The sequence below is a fragment of the Cervus elaphus genome, chromosome 7 (assembly GCF_910594005.1).
Source record: "Cervus elaphus chromosome 7, mCerEla1.1, whole genome shotgun sequence".
Taxonomy (NCBI): domain Eukaryota; kingdom Metazoa; phylum Chordata; class Mammalia; order Artiodactyla; family Cervidae; genus Cervus; species Cervus elaphus.
This window is the reverse complement of record NC_057821.1, coordinates 26,320,441-26,340,090: the sequence shown is the minus strand read 5'-3', so window position 1 is coordinate 26,340,090 and position 19,650 is coordinate 26,320,441.

Genomic DNA, 19,650 nt, shown 5'->3' with positions numbered 1-19,650 from the left:
TATTGCTCTTTACAGCACTGGACCTTGCTTCTGTCACCAGTCACATCCACAACTGGGTATTGTTTTTGCTTTGGCTCCATCCCTTCATTCTTTCTGGAGTTATTTCTCCACTAAACTCCAGTAGCATATTGGGCACCTACCAACCTGGGGAGTTCCTCTTTCAGTATCCTATCATTTTGCCTTTTCATACTGTTCATGGGGTCCTCAAAGCAAAAATACTGAACTGGTTTGCCATTCCCTTCTCCACTGGATCACATTCAGTCAAGATCTCTCCACCATGACCCATCCGTCTTGGGTGGCCCCACAAGGCAGACATCCTGGAATGTGAAGTCAAGTGGGCCTTAGAAAGCATCACTACAAACAAAGCTAGTGGAGGTGATGGAATTCCAGTTGAGCTATGTCAAATCCTGAAAGATGATGCTGTGAAAGTACTGCACTCAATATGCCAGCAAATTTGGAAAACTCAGCAGTGGCCACAGGACTAGAAAAGGTCAGTTTTCATTCCAATCTCCAAGAAAGGCAATGCAAAAGAATGCTCAAATTACCGCACAGTTGCACTCATCTCACACGCTAGTAAAGTAATGCTCAAAATTCTCCAAGCCAGGCTTCAGTAATATATGAACCATGAACTTCCAGATCTTCAATCTGGGTTTTGAAAAGGCAGAGGAACCAGAGATCAAATTGCCAACATCTGCTGGATCATCGAAAAGGCAAGAGAGTTCCAGAAAAACATCTATTTCTGCTTTATTGACTTTGCCAAAGCTTTTGACTATGTGGATCACAATAAACTGTGGAAAATTCTGAAAGAGATGGGCATCCCAGACCACCTGACCTGCCTCTTGAGAAATCTATATGCAGGTCAGGAAGCTACAGTTCGAATTGGACATGGAACAACAGGAAAATAGGAAAAGGAGTACGTCAAGGCTGCATATTGTCACCCTGCTTATTTAACTTATATGCAGAGTACATCATGAGAAATGCTGAGCTGGAAGAAGCACAAGCTGGAATCAAGATTGCCAGGAGAAATATCAAAAACCTCAGATATGCAGATTACACCATCCTTATGGCAGAAAGTGAAGAGAAACTAAAAAACCTCTTGATGAAAGTAAAAGAGGAGAAAGGAAAAGTTGGCTTAAAGCTCAGCATTCAGAAAACTGAGATCATGGCATCTGGTCCTTACACTTCATGGAAAATAGATAGGGAAACAGTGGAAACAGTGGCTGACTTTATTTTGGGGGGCTCCAAAATCACTGCAAATGGTGATTGCAGCCATGAAATTAAAAGACACTTACTCCTTGGAAGGAAAGTTATGACCAAACTAGATAGCATATTAAAAAGCAGAGTTATTACTTTGCCAACAAAGTTCCATCTAGTCAAGTCTATGGTTTTTCCAGTGGTCATGTATGGATGTGAGAGTTGGACTGTGAAGAAAGCTGAGCACTGAAGAATTGATGCTTTTGAACTGTGGTGTTGGAGAAGACTCTTGAGAGTCCCTTGGACTGCAAGGAGATCCAACCAGTCCATCCTAAAGGAGATCAGTCCTGGGTGTTCATTGGAAGGACTGATGTCGAAGCTGAAACTCCAATACTTTGGCCACCTCATGCGAAGAGGTGACTCATTGGAGAAGACCCTGATGCTGGGAGGGTTTGCGGGCAGGAGGAGTAGAGGACGACAGAGGATGAGATGCTTGGATGTCATCACCAAGTCGATGGACATGAGTTTGAGTAAACTCAGAGTGTTGGTGAGGAACAGGGAGGTTTGGCATTCTGCAATTCATGGGGTCACAAAGAGTCAGAACATGACTGAGCGACTGAACTGAACTGTGGCTGATTCAGGTTGATGTATGGCAAAAACCACAACAATATTGTAATTAGTCTCCAATTAAAGTAAACTAATTAATTTAGAAAATAATATGACAATGACAAGGGAATGCAAAATGAAATAAAATAGAAAGTCTGGTGCATTGGCAGACAGGCTCTTTACCACTAGCACCATCTGGGAAATCCATGCTTAATTATATCAATACCTAAAAAAGGAAGCTATTCAGTATTATTTTTAAATGTTATATATTATCATAAGTAAATTAATATTTCATAGCATATCCTGCTAAGTAAAGAGCAGGGAAAATGTTCACTATCAAACAGGTCTTTACATTTTTAAATAAATTGTTGGCTTTTAAAACTATCATTATGTGGATAATTAGCAATCTTCTTATTTTCTAAGAGCCCTTCAATGGCATAACTTATCATCCTCGGGTCTGAAATTCCTTTTGGTCATTGAGTAAAGGGAATAAATTGAATGTTAGAAAATTTGGAAAATCTCTATTTTTCTTTTCTTTTTTGAGTTTATTTTTTTATTTATTTTCATTTATTTTTATTAGTTGGAGCCTAATTACTTGACAATATTGTAGTGGTTTTTGCCATACATTGACATGAATCAGCCATAGATTTACATGTGTTCCCCATCCTGAACCCCGCTCCCACCTCCCTCCCTATCCCATCCCTCCGAGTCATCCCAGCGCACCAGCCCCAAGCACTGTCTCATGCATCCAACCTGGACTGGTGACCTATTTTTCTTAAAGGCAGTGTTTACTTCTGCTAAACATTAACAGCACTTAGAATCTGTGTCATGTATTGATTATAAAATGTCTTGCCTTGGTCTTTATTTTTGTCATAATTTTATGTATATTAAACTAAGCTCCCATAGATAATGGAAACCTACTGTATAGCAGAGGGAACTCTAATCAATGCTCTCTGGTGACCTAAATAGGAAGGAAATCAAAAGTGAGGATGCGTATATACATATAGCTGATTCACTATGCTGTACAGTAGAAACTAACACAATATTGTAAAGGAACTATACTCCAATAAAAATTTTTTAAAAAGAGAGAGATGAAGAAGCAGAAAAAGCATTCATTTTTCAAAAATGTATAGTAATAGAAATGAATCTTGTTGCATGCATTAAAGAAATGCAATCCTAAATATCATCATCTCCTTTGAAAACAGAATTATAATTGACATTTTTCACTAGAAAAGAAGCATGTTAAGTTTAAAATTACTGTTAGGATGATATAAACAAAAAATAAAACAACTATAAAAACTGTGACCAAAAAATTATCTACAGTTGATGCAAGGAGAACAGAAATTTGTAATCCTTTTATAGCTTACTCCAAGTTTCAAAGTGATCAATATTTTTTTAATTGGAAGCAAAGATTTCTGAAGGTCATCGTGTCAAACAGGAGCAATGGTGTATCATACACACACACACACACACACACACCACTTGATTCAAAAGTTATAAAGATAGAAAATGACACTGTGAGTTAGAATAAGACTTGTGGGATAAGCAACATAAATCATATATACCTCATTGGACATTCTCTTTTTGTCAGAATACAATCCAAAAATGCACACATACATGAGTACTTAAGGTATGTAAGAAGTCATGAGGAAATCTACAACAAAAGCACCTATCTAGCTAGAACTCCATCAGTAGCAGCAGTCCTATGAAGCATGCTTCATGCGTTAAAGACATGTATTCCCTACCTTCATTCAATCTGTAATCAAAAATATAGCTGAAAAATATCATTATAAAAGGCAGGATGTTAAACTTTTAATGGTTATATTAGCATTTTATTAAAAAAAAATTAGGAGTATCCTAGAACTCTAGACTCTCATGTCATTCACGTAAAACTTCAAAATGGAGAAATATGTTGTAAACAATCTTGCTCAGTATACAGAGTCCTTCTACAAACACTTTGAAATTATTGCCACTTGCCACATAAATAATATCAATAAAATGTAAGAGAAAGACAGGAAAATTACTGTGATATAAGGGGAAATAAACCCAGGAAATGGTATGCAAAATATCTGTACCTGAGAGTAGACTAGTGAATGATGAAGGGCATTGGATGTGTGAGCCTAAAGCCCAGACTGTATCTATGAGTTACACCTGAATTTACAGTCTTTGAAAGGACAAGAGTTGGAGAAAATTCACTCAGCAAGTGTGGGATCTTATCACATAAAGCTTGGGGAGATATCCATGGTATGTTAATGGCCACTTGAACTTTGAATACATGACAGAAAGCCTAAGTTACTGAAAGTGTACCAGAAAATAAATACAGAATGTAAACAATGTGCCCCTCAGTCTCATCCCCTTCATTTCATAAAATTCATAGTGAAACTGAAAAGGTTTTGGATGACAGAAAAGACCATGTTTATAGGGAAGGAACATGGGAAATGAAATATGATGTACTGAGAAAGACTTACACAGGTCTAGGCTAATAGATGGAGAGAATTTAATATGAGAAAAGTCCATAAACGAAACATTGAGGAGAAAAGAGTAGATAAAGAGATAAAGTGTGAGCTGAAAGATGAAGTGAATATTAGGTGTTAGTTGCTCAGTCATGTTCAACTCTTTTGTGACTCTCTGGGCTGTAGCCCACCAGGTTCCTCTGTCCATGGGATTTTCCAGGCAAGAATACTGGAGTGGGGTACCATTTCCTCCTCTGGGGATATTCCCTACCCAGGGATCTAACCTGAGTCTCCTGCAATGCAGGCAGATTGTTTAACATTTGAGCCACCAGGGAAACCCCGAATCAAAAGATGGCATATAGATAAAAAGAGAGAATGCTTAAAGAACCAAAAATGTGGTTGTTTAAAGCTTATTGAACAAAAATGTCTTCAGGGATATTTACCTATTTTTTCCCAAAGAACATCTGAAAAATTAAAAGAAAAAAAACAGGTAAGTATAATAGGATGAAAGGCAAAGGAAACTAAATTTAGCAAAAAATTAACATACAGTTATAAATGTAACAAGATTTAAACACACACACACACAAACATATGCAGGTATACACAATGTGCCAAAGAAGCTAACAGCTTTCTTTGGTGCTGATCAAAAATTAAATGAGGAAAAGGAATAATCTTGCTAACTTAAAGAAAAATTTCAGGTGTATTAGTAGTGGTGGTTACCTTTTGAAAATGTTCTTGAAAAAAAAAACAAAACAAAAAAAAAACAACAACAACAAAAAAGAAAATGTTCTTGAATTACTTGGACACTACTTGGGATGGTATGATTTGATTGGTTACCTTTAATAAAGTCTTTTATAAATCATCATCTCACATAAAATATCCATAAGGAGTGAATTAGAGTGTACTGAACTGCTTCTAGGAAAAATGCAGGATATGGTTGTTAGGAACGACTATTAACATTTTCTTATGCAATGATGATATAACTTTATTTATGGTAAATTGCTATTTTAGTTCATGCCAAAAAGAACCTCAATCATCTTCTCAAAATAATGTAAATATGAACCCGTGCAAACAGAATTTGTTAAGAAGAGATGAGGAACCAAAGAGAAAAAAATTACCCATATATTCAAAACATTATCTGTAGCAATGACCACATGAACTCTGCTGCATGCATCAAAGAGATATATTTCCTCTGAAAACCAATGTGTACTGAAAAATGTCCTTAGAAAAAATAGGATATTAAATTTTGATGAATAATTTTGTGTTTTATGGAAAAAATCTTATAGAACATTGCAGAAAAGAGATTATGATTTCATTCACATAAAATATTCAGGTTATAAATATGCAGTATTTTTTAACATTTCTAACAATGTAAAATCTTTTCACAAATAGTTGAAGCAATTGTAGTTGTCTATATTAACAATTGTGTTAATAAAAGTAAGAGCGAAAATTACTCTCTTTGGCTATAAAAAAAATTTCAGGAAAAAAGAAAATCTGGGAACTACTGCCAGATTTTAGGGCAGTGTAAGGATGACCTTCATCAATGAGTCATTTCAGATTTTTATTCAGGCTTTCAAAGACCAGAAAAGAGAGGGATATGGGAGAAGGTGACATGCAAAATATTGCCTTAGAATGGTAGAAATACTGTAGAGTGCAAACCAATGATGACATATTGATGAAAATGTGGAATATGTTTAAAACATCAGGAAAACAGACATTTTAAAGTGTTTTTGGAGTACAGGGATGTCAGAGATACTTTATAATATTTTTTCTGAATTTTGTCTGTGAAATACAATGAAAAATCAATGTAATTTTCATTGAAAAGAAACACAACGAATTAAACTTTCAGATCAGAAACTTAAAAATTGCAAAATTTTAGAGTTAAGTTCATATTTGTATACACTTTACAAAGAGCAAATGTCTGCATAAATTGTACAGATGGGACAAATGAAAGCAAAAGTAATGGAGCATTGAATAACCCATGAAGAGGAAAACCTTCAGTTGAAATAATCATAAGATGAGAGAACAATGATGCAAATTCGTATCTACATTGCAGTGAAGGAAGATGATCACTGAGAATTGAAGACCAAAGTCAAAGAAAGAGATGAAATATTACAAGGCACCAAGTGTGAAATATCATTGGGACTTGCCTCTATCCTGTTCACCCTTATCTGAAAAATAAAAAGAAGAAATAACCAGTCAAACCGAATGAAGTCACAGTGTGAGGAGGAGAAGACAATAATTTAATTTATTTCCATTATTTATTCACTCAATAAAGTGATTCCACTTCTCTAAATATTAGAACCTAATGTTCCAAAGGCCATGTAACTCATGAGAGGCAATGCTGTTTTAAGCTCCCTCATCTTTTTCTGCAAAGGAATTAGCACATGAAAACTTCCTGTGGGGAAAACTGAATCAATATTTGGTCTTGAATTGGACTTTCCAGCTTTTTTTTAGCCCATGACAAATGAAAAACATGCTCAAATGTATGAAATAGGAAAGTGTGATTCAAAAGTATATAATGAAAGTATTCCTCTGCCAGAAATTTGATCTGTGGCTGTATTTATATGAAGCCTGCTAAATGCCTTAAAAGTATATGTTCTCAAGTTCTGTCCAGTCTGTAAACCAAGAGGAAATTGAAAAACGTCATTAGAAAAGGGAGATGTTACATTTTGAAATTTGAAGTACTTTATGCAGAAAAATTTTGGAATCATCCTAGGACAACAGCTTTCCTTGTCATTCACATAAAAAGTCCTGAAAATTGAGATATATCATTTATCAATTTTCCTCAAGATATAACCTCCTTGTTTAATTATTGAAAAGACATTGCAGTTTGCAGAAATAATAATTGCATGAATAAAAATTAAAAAAGAATAAAGAATACTATATGGGAAGATGACAGGGAAATATTAAAAAATAAACCTAAAACTGGAACATTTGAGTAATATATTCAAGAAGAGTAAATGAGTGAACTCTTTACCACACTTATCTAGTGGGCTACATAGAGTTTATAAGATGTTACAAGACAATGGAGGAGTTTTCTCATTTCTTAAGACTGGAAAACTATTAATAGTTTATTAAAGTTTTGGATACTTATAAAGCTTCTAAATTATCTGACATTTCTCAGAAAACATATAGAGAATGGCAAGCATTTGCTGGTTAGTTCAGTCCCTTCATCTCAGAAAATCATGATACCATTTGGGAAGTCTCTGGAAACAGACAAAGTCAATGTGGTAAGAAGGAAAGGTAGAAAAGATGCAATGAGCAATGACAGAACATAGGGAAAAAACAACGGAAATGATGAAATAAGAAAGAGGTTCATATCTAAAACCTGGACAGAAGTGAATGAACATCCACGTGAAAAGTGAGCCAATGGATGGCATAATAATAGAAGGACAGAGAATGTTCAATACAGTGTGGAAGCAGTCACTGGAAGAATTACTGGAGTGAAGAGTTGTTATAAACTTACGAAGTTTTTTCAGAAGATCACCTGGAAATAAAATGAAAAGCTTCATGTAAATACCATGTAAATACCATGGAAAACAAACATGAAGAAATGGAAAATATTTTGAAGAGTCCAAAAGTAATGTTGACACTATCTAGATGCATCTAAACACATTCACATATGTACATTGTGAACACAAAATAAACTCACCAATAATGGTTGAAATCTCCTCTGTTTTATCCAGAGATCATTTGGTTTTTAAAAGAGAAAAAAAGAATAAAAAGGGAAATACAGTCAATTTAAATGAAGAGAGATTTTTAGAAGTATTAGTTCAAGTAGTTACATTTTGAAAGTTTTGTATACTTTTTTATTTTAATTGGGCTCTTATTAGCCACTATGCTTCTCTAATGTTTCTTGAAGGCTACTAAAACTATATAGGCCGTTCTCAGTTTTATTTTAACTCTGTTGTATGACAGCCATAAACACTGAATCCAGGATCTTGAGCCACTGCTCCCAGCAGAAAATGAATTAGTTTCCTGGATGCCTCTATTCACAACATCTTCATTAACCAATTAAGATATTACCAAGCTTTATGTGTGTTTCTATTTCAATTAATGCCTAAATGAAGTTTATCTTAACTAAATCACATGACAGGAAGGAAATGATATAATCAATTTAAATAGAGTTCTAAATCACATGACTAGTACACATGTTGTAAAACTTTTCACATAAGTCACTGAAAATGCCAATAATTCAGAGGTATATGATTAATTAAAATTTCATGACTGAAGGGAGTTTTATGACAGTTGAAAACACAAGACAAATCTCAGAGTTATAATGGTAGAAGCAGAATGAAAAATAAAGCTGTCAAATTTCAGCCAGAGACTAGACAGTGAGAAAAAACATGAAAATATGAATATCTTTGACAAATAAGATGTTTGCCTAAACTTTGACTAGATCTATAGGACTTGGGATTTTCCCCTTCAAACTTATTGATGTCATAAAAATGGAAAGATCTTAAAACACATTCAAAATGAAGGTACCAAGGCAGGAAAGGAAAAGAGCAAATATTTGAAAATTTTTCATCCTTTACACTGTGGCACAGTCTGACTTGCATTTTCTGAGAACGGGCACCATTCTCTGAAAAGACTTAATGGCCATCTCAAAAATCAGAGGAAAGGTTTTTAACTTTTATTCACTTCTTGGTGCCAAAGAAATAATACTGAAAATGACACTATAGCAGGAGGCAGAACCTCCTCTAGGATAAACAGTACCTATCACAGGTACTGCATTGCTTTCCAGTTTTTTCAGAATCAGTTACCTACATAACTCACAAGAAAGCTATTTAAGAAGTTATGAGGAAGCAAAAAAAAAAAAAAAAAAAAATTCATTGTCCCAAGCTATACATGTACCAGTTGTTACATGAGGCCTGCTATAATACTTTAAAGTAATCCCTATATTCCACTTCCTCTGTAAAAAAACTTAAATAAAAAAATGCTATTGAGAAGGAGAATATCAAGCTTTCAGTAATTCTATAAGTATAGTAGGGGAAAAAATCCACAAACATTTGGTTACATTCTCATGTGAAAATGACAGGAATGTGGTGGACTTCTATAGTTTCCCCCAAGTTTTAAAGTAAGAAGTACTTTTAGAACTGGGAGCAAAGTTTTCCAAGGACATCTTGCCCCCCAGAGGCATGTTTTATTGTATCCTTCCCTGCCATCACCTCTTGATTCAAAAGTACAAAGATAGAACAATGATGCTACAAAAAGAGGAAGAAAAGGACTTCTGGGAATAAATATTGTTCACATACATTCCATTGAAACTTCTTTAACTGTACTATTCTTTTCTAAAATACAATGCAAGCATGCATACGTACAGGAGTCAGATACTTAAGGAGTCATGAGGACACCTACAACAAAAGCACCCATCTAGCCAAAACTCTATCAGTAGCAGTACTCTTATGAGGAATACTTCATACATAAAAGAAGTGCATTCACTAATTTCACTTAAACTGTATTCAGAAATATAACTGAAAATATCACTACAAAAGGAAGGATATTAAGTTTTTAATGGTTATATTACTGTTTCTTTAAACAAACATTTAGGAGCATCTTAGGACTCTGGCCTCTCATGCCATTCACATAAAATTTCAGAATGGAGAAATGTTTTGTAAATGAACTTTGCTCAATATACAATACAAACCCTAAAAGTTATTGCAGTTTGACAAGTTAAAAATTATGTCAATAAAATGCAAGAGAAAGACAGTAAAATTACTATGGTGTGAGAGAAAATAATCCTAGCAAATGGTTTGTGCACCTGAGAGAAGACGCTAATAAATGGTCAAAGTTATTGGAAGAGTGAGTCTAAAGCCCACACTGATCCAATGAATCACACTTGAATTTACACAGTTTTGAAAAGGATAAGTGTTGGAAAAACTTCACTCAGTGAATACAGTCTTCTCTTACCTCATGAAGTTTGGGGAGGTATCGATGGCATATCAATGACCCCTTGAACTTTGAAAACATGACAGACTTTCCAAGTCAATGGAAGTGCTCCGAGTAATAAATATAGAATGCAAACCATGTTTTCATCAGTCCCATTTTATTCATCTCACAAAATTTATAATGAAACTAGCAACACTCTGAATGATAGACTGGGATAATGTTTAGAGGGAAAGAACATAGGAAATGAGAAAGGAAGCATTGGGAAAGAATCAGCTATAGGGTCATAAAAGTGTAGAGAACTTAATATGTGTGAAGTTCCTAAATAAATAATTTGGGAAGTTAGAATAGACATCCAGGAAAAAGGTAAGCAAACCAACAGATGGCAAGCCAACAGAAAAATATTCAAACTGCTGAGAATGGATAATATAAAGTCTTTTGGAATATTAATGCTGGCAGATATATTTACCAAATTTTTTCTGAAAGTCATCTGAAAAATAAAAACAGAAAAATACTGTAAAAATCATGTCACAGAAACATAAAAGAATTCAAATTTAGTAAAATATTCACATACAATGGTAGAGGTTACAGAATATAGACCAACACTGATACATACACACACATCTACAGACGCATATGTACCAGTATAGCTGAAAGCTTCCCTATGTCCTGATAATACTGATCAAAAACTAATAAAAGGAAAAGGAGTAATCTTCCTGACTTGAGGAAGAGTTTCAGGAATGATACTAGTAGTGGTTTTCCTTATATAAGTTATTGATTTATTAGACTCATTTGGGTGATTATTTATTTGGTTGGTTAGCTTTAATAAATTTATTGGTTGCTGTTAAATATAAATAATCACATCACATATTTGTTGTAGCTCTGGTGTATAAAGTACCTACAAACAATAAGTTAGAGAATACTGAATTGCTTTAGAGAAAATACAGTATTTGGTTCTTGGGAAACTATATTCACATTATGTTAAAAATGAAGGCATAACTTTGTGGTCAATTGCTAGATTAGCACATGTCAAAATGAAATTTGTCTTATTTCAATCATCTTAGCAGGAAAAACATTAACATGCATCCATGCCAACAGAATTAGTTAAAAACAGATGAGGAACCAGAGAAAGCAAATCACTCATTTGTTCAAACCAGTATCTGTAGCAATGACTATCTAGTCTTTGGTGCATGAATTATAGAGATAAATTTGATTTCCCTGAAAACAAAAGTATACTGAAAAATGTCATTAGAAAGATAAGATATTAAAATTTTAATAAATAATTATGTGTTTTATCAAAAAAAACTTATAAAGGAATTACAAGACAATAATTTATGGTGACATTCACCTAAAATATTCAAATCTGAGATATGTGCTTTTCTTTATCATTCTTAAAAATTTTAAATCTTTCCAAAATAGCTGAAGTATGGCTAAATTGACAATTGCATTAATAAAAGTAAATAAGAATGGATTTAAACTACTCTCTTTAGATGTAAAAAGTTCCAGGAAAAAAATATGTGAGTATTTGCACACCTGGGATTATTAAACTTTAGCCAGTGTAAGAAGGACCCTCAAGTTTACACTTGATCAGTGAATGATTTCAGGTTTTATTCAGGCTTTGAAAGACCAGAAAAGGGAGGAGTATGAGAGAAGTTCACAAGACAAATATTGCCTTAGAATGGCAGAGATCCTGGTGAGTGGAAACCAATGAAGGCATATTGATGAAAGCTGGGATTTGTGTAAGACATCAGGAAAGCAGGCCTTTTAAAATGTTTTGAGAGTAGAGGGATATCAAAAATACTTTACCATCTTTTTTTGGAGATTTTTCTGTAAAATACAATGAAAAGTCAATATAAATTTCATGGAAAGAAACATGAAAATTCAGATTTGTTGAAAATTGTATGCAAATTTAAATTCTCAGGATGCAAATAAACACTGAAAATGCACACATACTTATACCAACACACACAGGATGCAGTGTTTGAAAATTCCCTTTTAAGAAAAGAGTAGTATTCACCAAATGAAGAAGGGAAAAAGAGATACATTTTCTGAATTGAGAAAACTTAAGAAATACTTGGTAATTACTTGATAAAGTTTTTATGATTCCTTTTGGCAGTATACACTCTTTTGTTACTCAGATTTTTATCTTTAATAAGAGATCTGTGTACTGTTAAATACATATACTCAACTGTCCGAGAGTTGTATCTTTGCCATATGAAAATCACCAAACATTGAATTACAAAATTCTGAACTACTGCTCTTGTAGGACATCAGTGTCAGGTTCATGGGTGCGTCTTTTCACAATTTTCTCAACTGCTTAATGAATAACTGTATTTTATGAGACTTTGATTTTAATTCATTCCTCAATGAACCTTACTTTTACAAAGTAAAATGAAAGAGTGGTGAGTAAAACACTAAATGGTAGTAAATGGATTTCTAAATCAAATGTATGGAAAAATCTTGAATAAAACTTTCAGAGTAGGATTTTAAAAATTGCAAAACTTTGCAGGTAATTTTGTACTTGAATATATTTTACAAATAGGAAATATCTGTGTAAATTGCACAGATTTCCACAGGACAAATCAAAGGAAAAATAATGGAGCATTGAATAATCCATGAAGAGGGCAGACTTCAATTAAAGTAGTCATAGAATGAGATAAAAAAAAATGATGTAAAGCTATATGGTATGTACATTGCAGTGGAGGAAGATGATCACTGAGAGTTGAAGAAAAGTCAAAGAAAGAGATGAAACATGACAAGGTACAAAGTGTGAAATGTTAATGAGAGTTACATTTATCCTGGTCACCTTTATCTAAAAAATAAAGAAATAACCATGCAAACCAAACAAAGGCACAATGTGAGGAAGAAAAGACAATAATTTGGTTCCTTTCCATTATTTATTCATTCAATATAAATTGCTCCACTTTTCTAAGAATTTGAACCTAACATTTCAAAGGCCATGTAACTCATGAGAGGCAATGCTATTTTAAGTTCTCTCACCCTTTTCTGCAAAAGAATTACCATACAAAAGTAAATCATGGTAAAATGGAAATTCTTCTGGGATAAACTGAATCAATATTTGGTCTTGAATTTGACTTTCCACCTTTTTCATAACAAAAGACGCATATACTCACATTGATGAAATGGTACTGAAAATACGATGTAAATGTGAATAGTTAAAGTACCCCTCTGTCAGAAAATTGATCTGGAGCTGTTTTCATTTGAAGCCTGCCAAATGTCTTTAAAGGATATGTCCCCAAGATTTATCCAGTATGTAAACCAAGATGTAATTGAAAAATATCAAGGAGAAAAGGAGGATGTTAAACTTTGAAATTTGAAGGATTTGTGGGGAAAAAAATGGAATTATTCTAGTACAATAGTTCCCTTTTCATTTACATATATAGTTCTGAATTTTGAAATATACATGATTTTTTAAGATACAATATATTGTTTAATTATTGAAAAGACATTGCAGTTGGCAGAAATAATAATAGCATTGATAAAAATCTCAATGTATAAATTATACACATAGATGGGGAAAAGACAAGAAAATGTTGTAAAATATTTGTAGAACTGGAGCATTTGAGTAATTTGTTCAAGAATAGTAAAAGAGGAGGGGAGGAGCCAAGATGGCAGAGGAATAGGACGGGGAGACCACTTTCTCCCCTACAAATTCATCGAAAGAACAATTGAATGCAGATCAAACTTCACAAAACAACTTCTGATCGCTAGCTGAGGTCATCAGGTGCCCAGAAAAGCAGCCCATTGTCTTTGAAAGGAGGTAGGACAAAATATAAAAGATAAAAAGAGACAAAAGAGCTAGGGACGGAGGTCCATCCCAGGAAGAGTGCCTTAATAGAGGAAGTTTCCAAACACCAGGAAACCCTCGCACTGGTGGGTCTGGGGGAAGTTTTTGAATATCGGAGGGCAACCTAACTGGAAGGGGAAAAACAAATAAACCCCACAGATTACGTGCCTAAAAGCAACTCTCAGCAGAAAAGTACCCCAGAAGCCTGCATCCGCCACCAGCAAGTGGGAGTTGAACGGAGAGGAGCGGGCGGCATTGCTTAGGGTAAGGACCGGGCCTGAGTGCCCTGAGGACAAACGGAGGGAGCTTTTGTGAGTTACCAACTTAAACTGTGGGACAGAAAAAGAGAGAGAGAAAATTAACCGGCCGGAACACACTGCCGGCCATTTGCAGAACAAAGGGTCTGAGCAAGACCAGAGGAGCTAGCCGGCTGCGGACTGGCCCATCCCTGCCAGAGGCTAGACTCAGGGGGGAGGGGAAAGGGGCAGGCTCAGCCCCAAAGACGGCATCCCCTACCACACTGCAAACAGGCCTCCAGTTTCTAACCAAAGACTTCCTGAGATTCTGGATAGTCGACATCCACGGGCGGGGACCGGGGCTGGGGACGCGGAGGGGAGAAGGTGCACGCACCCGACTGGCACAGGCGGAAACTGAGGCTGGGACCGCGGAGGGGAGAAGACACGCGGCACCTGGGGAGAGTGCGCCCGTCAAGCCCCTGGCTGCCTGAGCCTCTCCGACGGGCGTAGGCACAAAAGGCGGGCGCAGCTTTTTGTTCCGTGCTTTTGTGGAACACCTGAGGGCTGGAACTGCGTGCAGCCAAGCACGCTCCATATAGAGCAGCCGGGAGCCTGAGCAGCATAGACGGGGAAAGCAGCGCCAGTCCCTCCCCGCAGCGCGACAGAACTAGCAACCTGAACAAGAGACCACTTCCAGCCGCCTGTATCAGGGCGGAAATTAGGCACTGCAGAGACCGGCAAACAGAAGCCAAATAAACAAAGGGAACCGCTTCAGAAGGGACCGGTGCAACAGATCAAAATCCCTGTAGATAACACCGACTATACCTGAAGGGGCCTGTAGATATCGAGAAGTGTAAGCTGGAATGAGGAGCTATCAGAAACTGAACCGAACCCACACTAACCGCAACAGCTCCAGAGAAATTCCTAGATATATTTTTACTTTTTTTTTCTTTTTTCTCTTTTATTTTATTTTAAAATTCCCTATTACTCCCCCACTACTTCTTAACTTTCATTTTCGTAGATTTTTATAATTTTTTTAATTAGGAAATATTTTTTTCTTTTTATTTTCTTTTTACTTTTTCTCTTATTTCCTTTTAAAGTCCTCTATTACTCCTGTACTACTCCTTAATTTTCATTTTCATTTCACTATAACCTTGCAAAAAAAAAAAAAGAGAAGCCCTATTTTTAAATCGAACTTCACATATATTTCTAAAATTTTTTGTGTTTTTGTTCTTAATATTGTTTTTTTAAGAGTCTAACCTCTACTCTAGATTTTTAATCTTTGTTTTACAGTATGTGATATAAATTTTGGACATTTAAGAATCCAATATTCAGTTCCCATTTTTATTCAGGAGTGTGTTGATTACTCTCTCCCAATCTTGACTCTCTGTTTTCTACCTCAGAACACCTCTACTTCCTCCTTTCCCCTTCTCTTCCCAATCCAATTCTGTGAATCTTTGTGGGAGTCTGGGCTACAGAGAACACTGGGAACAGACAATTGCGTAGATCTATCTCTCTCCTCTTGAGTTCCCACTTGTCTCCTCCTGCTCATCTCTATCTCCCTCCTCCCTCTCCTCTTTTTCATGTAACTCTGTGAACCTCTCTGGGTGTCCCTCATGGGGGAGAATCTTTTCACCATTAACCTAGAAGTTTTATTATCAGTGCTGTATAGTTGGAGAAGTCTTGAGACTACTGGAAGAATAAAACTGAAATCCAGAGGCAGGAGACTTAAGCCCCAAACCTGAGAACACCAGAAAACTCCTGACTACATGGAACATTAAGTAATAAGACACCGTCCAAAAGCCACCATACCTACACTGAAACCAACCACCACTCAAGAGCCAGTGAGTTTCAGACAAGACATACCATGCAAATTCTTTAGCAACACAGGAACATAGCCCTGAACGTCAACATACAGGCTGCCCAAAGTCACACCTAACACAGACCCATCTCAAAACCCATTACTGGGCACTCCATTGCACTCCAAAGAGAAGAAATCTAGTTCCATGCACCAGAACACTGACACAAGCTTCCCTAACCAGGAACTCTTGACAAGCAAATCGTCCAACCCCACCCACTGGGTAAAACCTCCACAATGAAAAGGAACCACAGACCTCCAGAATACAGAAAGCCCACTCCAGACACAACAATCTAAACAAGATGAAAAGGCAGAGAAATACCCAACAGGTAAAGGAACATGAAAAATGCCCACCAAGTCAAACAAAAGAGGAGGAGATAGGGAATCTACCTGAAAAAGAATTTAGAAAAATGATAATAAAAATGATCCAAAATCTTGAAAACAAAATGGAGTTACATATAAATAGCCTGGAAACAAATATTGAAAAGATACAAGAATTGTTTAATAAAGACCTAGAAGAAATAAAAAAGAGTCAATTAAAAATGAACAATGCAATGAATGAGATCAAAAACACTTTGGAGGGAACCAAGAGTAGAATAACAGAGGCAGAAGATAGGATAAGTGAAATAGAAGATAAAATGGTGGAAATAAATGAAGCAGAGAGGAAAAAAGAAAAAAGGATCAAAAGAAATGAGGACAACCTCAGGGACGTCTGGGACAATGTGAAACGCCCCAACATTCGAATCATAGGAGTCCCAGAAGAAGAAGACAAAAAGAAAGGCCATGAGAAAATACTCGAGGAGATAATAGCTGAAAACTTCCCTAAAATGGGGAAGGAAATAGTCACCCAAGTCCAAGAAACCCAGAGAGTTCCAAACAGGATAAACCCAAGGCGAAACACCCCAAGACACATATTAATCAAACTAACAAAGATCAAACACAAAGAACAAATATTAAAAGCAGCAAGGGAAAAACAACAAATAACACACAAAGGGATTCCCATAAGGATAACAGCTGATCTATCAATAGAAACCCTCCAGGCCAGAAGGGAATGGCAGGACGTCCTGAAAGTAATGAAAGAGAATAACCTACAGCCTAGATTACTGTATCCAGCAAGGATCTCATTCAGATATGAAGGAGAACTCAAAAGCTTTACAGATAAGCAAAAGCTGAGAGAATTCACCACCACCAAACCAGCTCTTCAACAAATGCTAAAGGATCGTCTCTAGACAGGAAATGCAGAAAGGTTGTATAAACGTGAATCCAAAACAACAAAGTAAATGGCAACGGGACCACACCTATCAATAATTACCTTAAATGTAAATGGGTTGAATGCCCCAACCAAAAGACAAAGATTGGCTGAATGGATACAAAAACAAGACCCCTATATATGCTGTCTACAAGAGACCCACCTCAAAACAAGAGACACATATAGACTGAAAGTGAAGGGCTGGAAAAAAATATTTCATGCAAACGGAGACCAAAAGAAAGCAGGAGTCGCAATACTCATATCAGATAAAATAGACTTTCAAATAAAAGCTGTGAAAAGAGACAAAGAAGGACACTACATAATGATCAAAGGATCAATCCAAGAAGAAGATATAACAATTATAAATATATATGCACCCAACATAGGAGCACCGCAATATGTACGGCAAACACTAACGAGTATGAAAGAGGAAATTAATAGTAACACAATAATAGTGGGAGACTTTAATACCCCACTCACAACTATGGATAGATCAACTAAACAGAAAATTAACAAGGAAACACAAACTTTAAATGACACAATGGACCAGCTAGACCTAATTGATATCTATAGGACATTTCACCCCAAAACAATCAACTTCAACTTTTTCTCAAGTGCACACGGAACCTTCTCCAGAATAGATCACATCCTGGGCCATAAATCTAGTCTTGGAAAATTCAAAAAAATTGAAATCATTCCAGTCATCTTTTCTGACCACAGTGCAGTAAGATTACATCTCAATTACAGGAAAAAAATTGTTAAAAATTCAAACACATGGAGGCTAAATAACACGCTTCTGAATAACCAACAAATCATAGAAGAAATCAAAAAAGAAATCAAAATATGTATAGAAATGAATGAAAATGAAAACACAACAACCCAAAACCTATGGGACACTGTAAAAGCACTGCTAAGGGGAAGGTTCATAGCATTACAGGCTTACATCAAGAAACAAGAAAAAAGCCAAATAAATAACCTAACTCTACACCTAAAGCAATTAGAGAAGGAAGAAATGAAGAACCCCAGGGTTAGCAGAAGGAAAGAAATCTTAAAAATTAAGGCAGAAATAAATGCAATAGAAACTAAAGAGACCATAGCAAAAATCAACAAAGCTAAAAGCTGGTTTTTTGAAAAAATAAACAAAATTGACAAACCATTAGCAAGACTCATTAAGAAACAAAGAGAGAAGAACCAAATTAACAAAATTAGAAATGAAAATGGAGAGATCACAACAGACAACACTGAAATAAAAAGGATCATAAGAGACTACTACCAGCAGCTTTATGCCAATAAAATGGACAACTTGGATGAAATGGACAAATTCTTAGAAAAGCATAACTTTCCAAAACTGAACCAGGAAGAAATAGAAGATCTTAACAGACCCATCACAGGCAAAGAAATCGAAAGTGTAATCAAAAATCTTCCAGCAAACAAAAGCCCAGGACCAGATGGCTTCACAGCTGAATTCTACCAAAAATTTAGAGAAGCGCTAACACCTACCTTACTCAAACTCTTCCAGAAAATTGCAGAAGAAGGTAAACTTCCAAACTCATTCTATGAGGCCACCATCACTCTAATTCCAAAACCAGACAAAGATGCCACAAAAAAAGAAAACTACAGGCCAATATCACTGATGAACATAGATGCAAAAATCCTTAACAAAATTCTAGCAAACAGAATCCAACAACATATTTAAAAAATCATACACCACGACCAAGTGGGCTTTATCCCAGGAATGCAAGGATTCTTCAATATCCGCAAATCAATCAATGTAATACACCCCATTAACAAATTGAAAGATAAAAACCATATGATTATCTCAATAGATGCAGAAAAAGCCTTTGACAAAATTCAACACTCATTTATGATTAAAACTCTCCAAAAAGCAGGAATAGAAGGAACATACCTCAACATAATAAAAGCTATATATGACAAACCCACAGCAAGCATCACCCTCAATGGTGAAAAATTGAAAGCATTCCCCCTGAAATCAGGAACAAGACAAGGGTGCCCACTCTCACCACTACTATTCAACACAGTTTTGGAAGTTTTGGCCACAGAAATCAGAGCAGAAAAAGAAGTAAAAGGAATCCAGATAGGAAAAGAAGAAGTGAAACTCTCACTGTTTGCAGATGACATGATCCTCTACATAGAAAACCCTAAAGACTCTACCAGAAAATTACTAGAACTAATCAATGAATATAGTAAAGTTGCAGGATATAAAATTAACACACAGAAATCCCTTGCATTCCTATATACTAACAATGAAAAAACAGAAAGAGAAATTAAGGAAACAATACCATTCACCATTGCAACAAAAAGAATAAAATACTTAGGAGTATATCTACCTAAAGAAA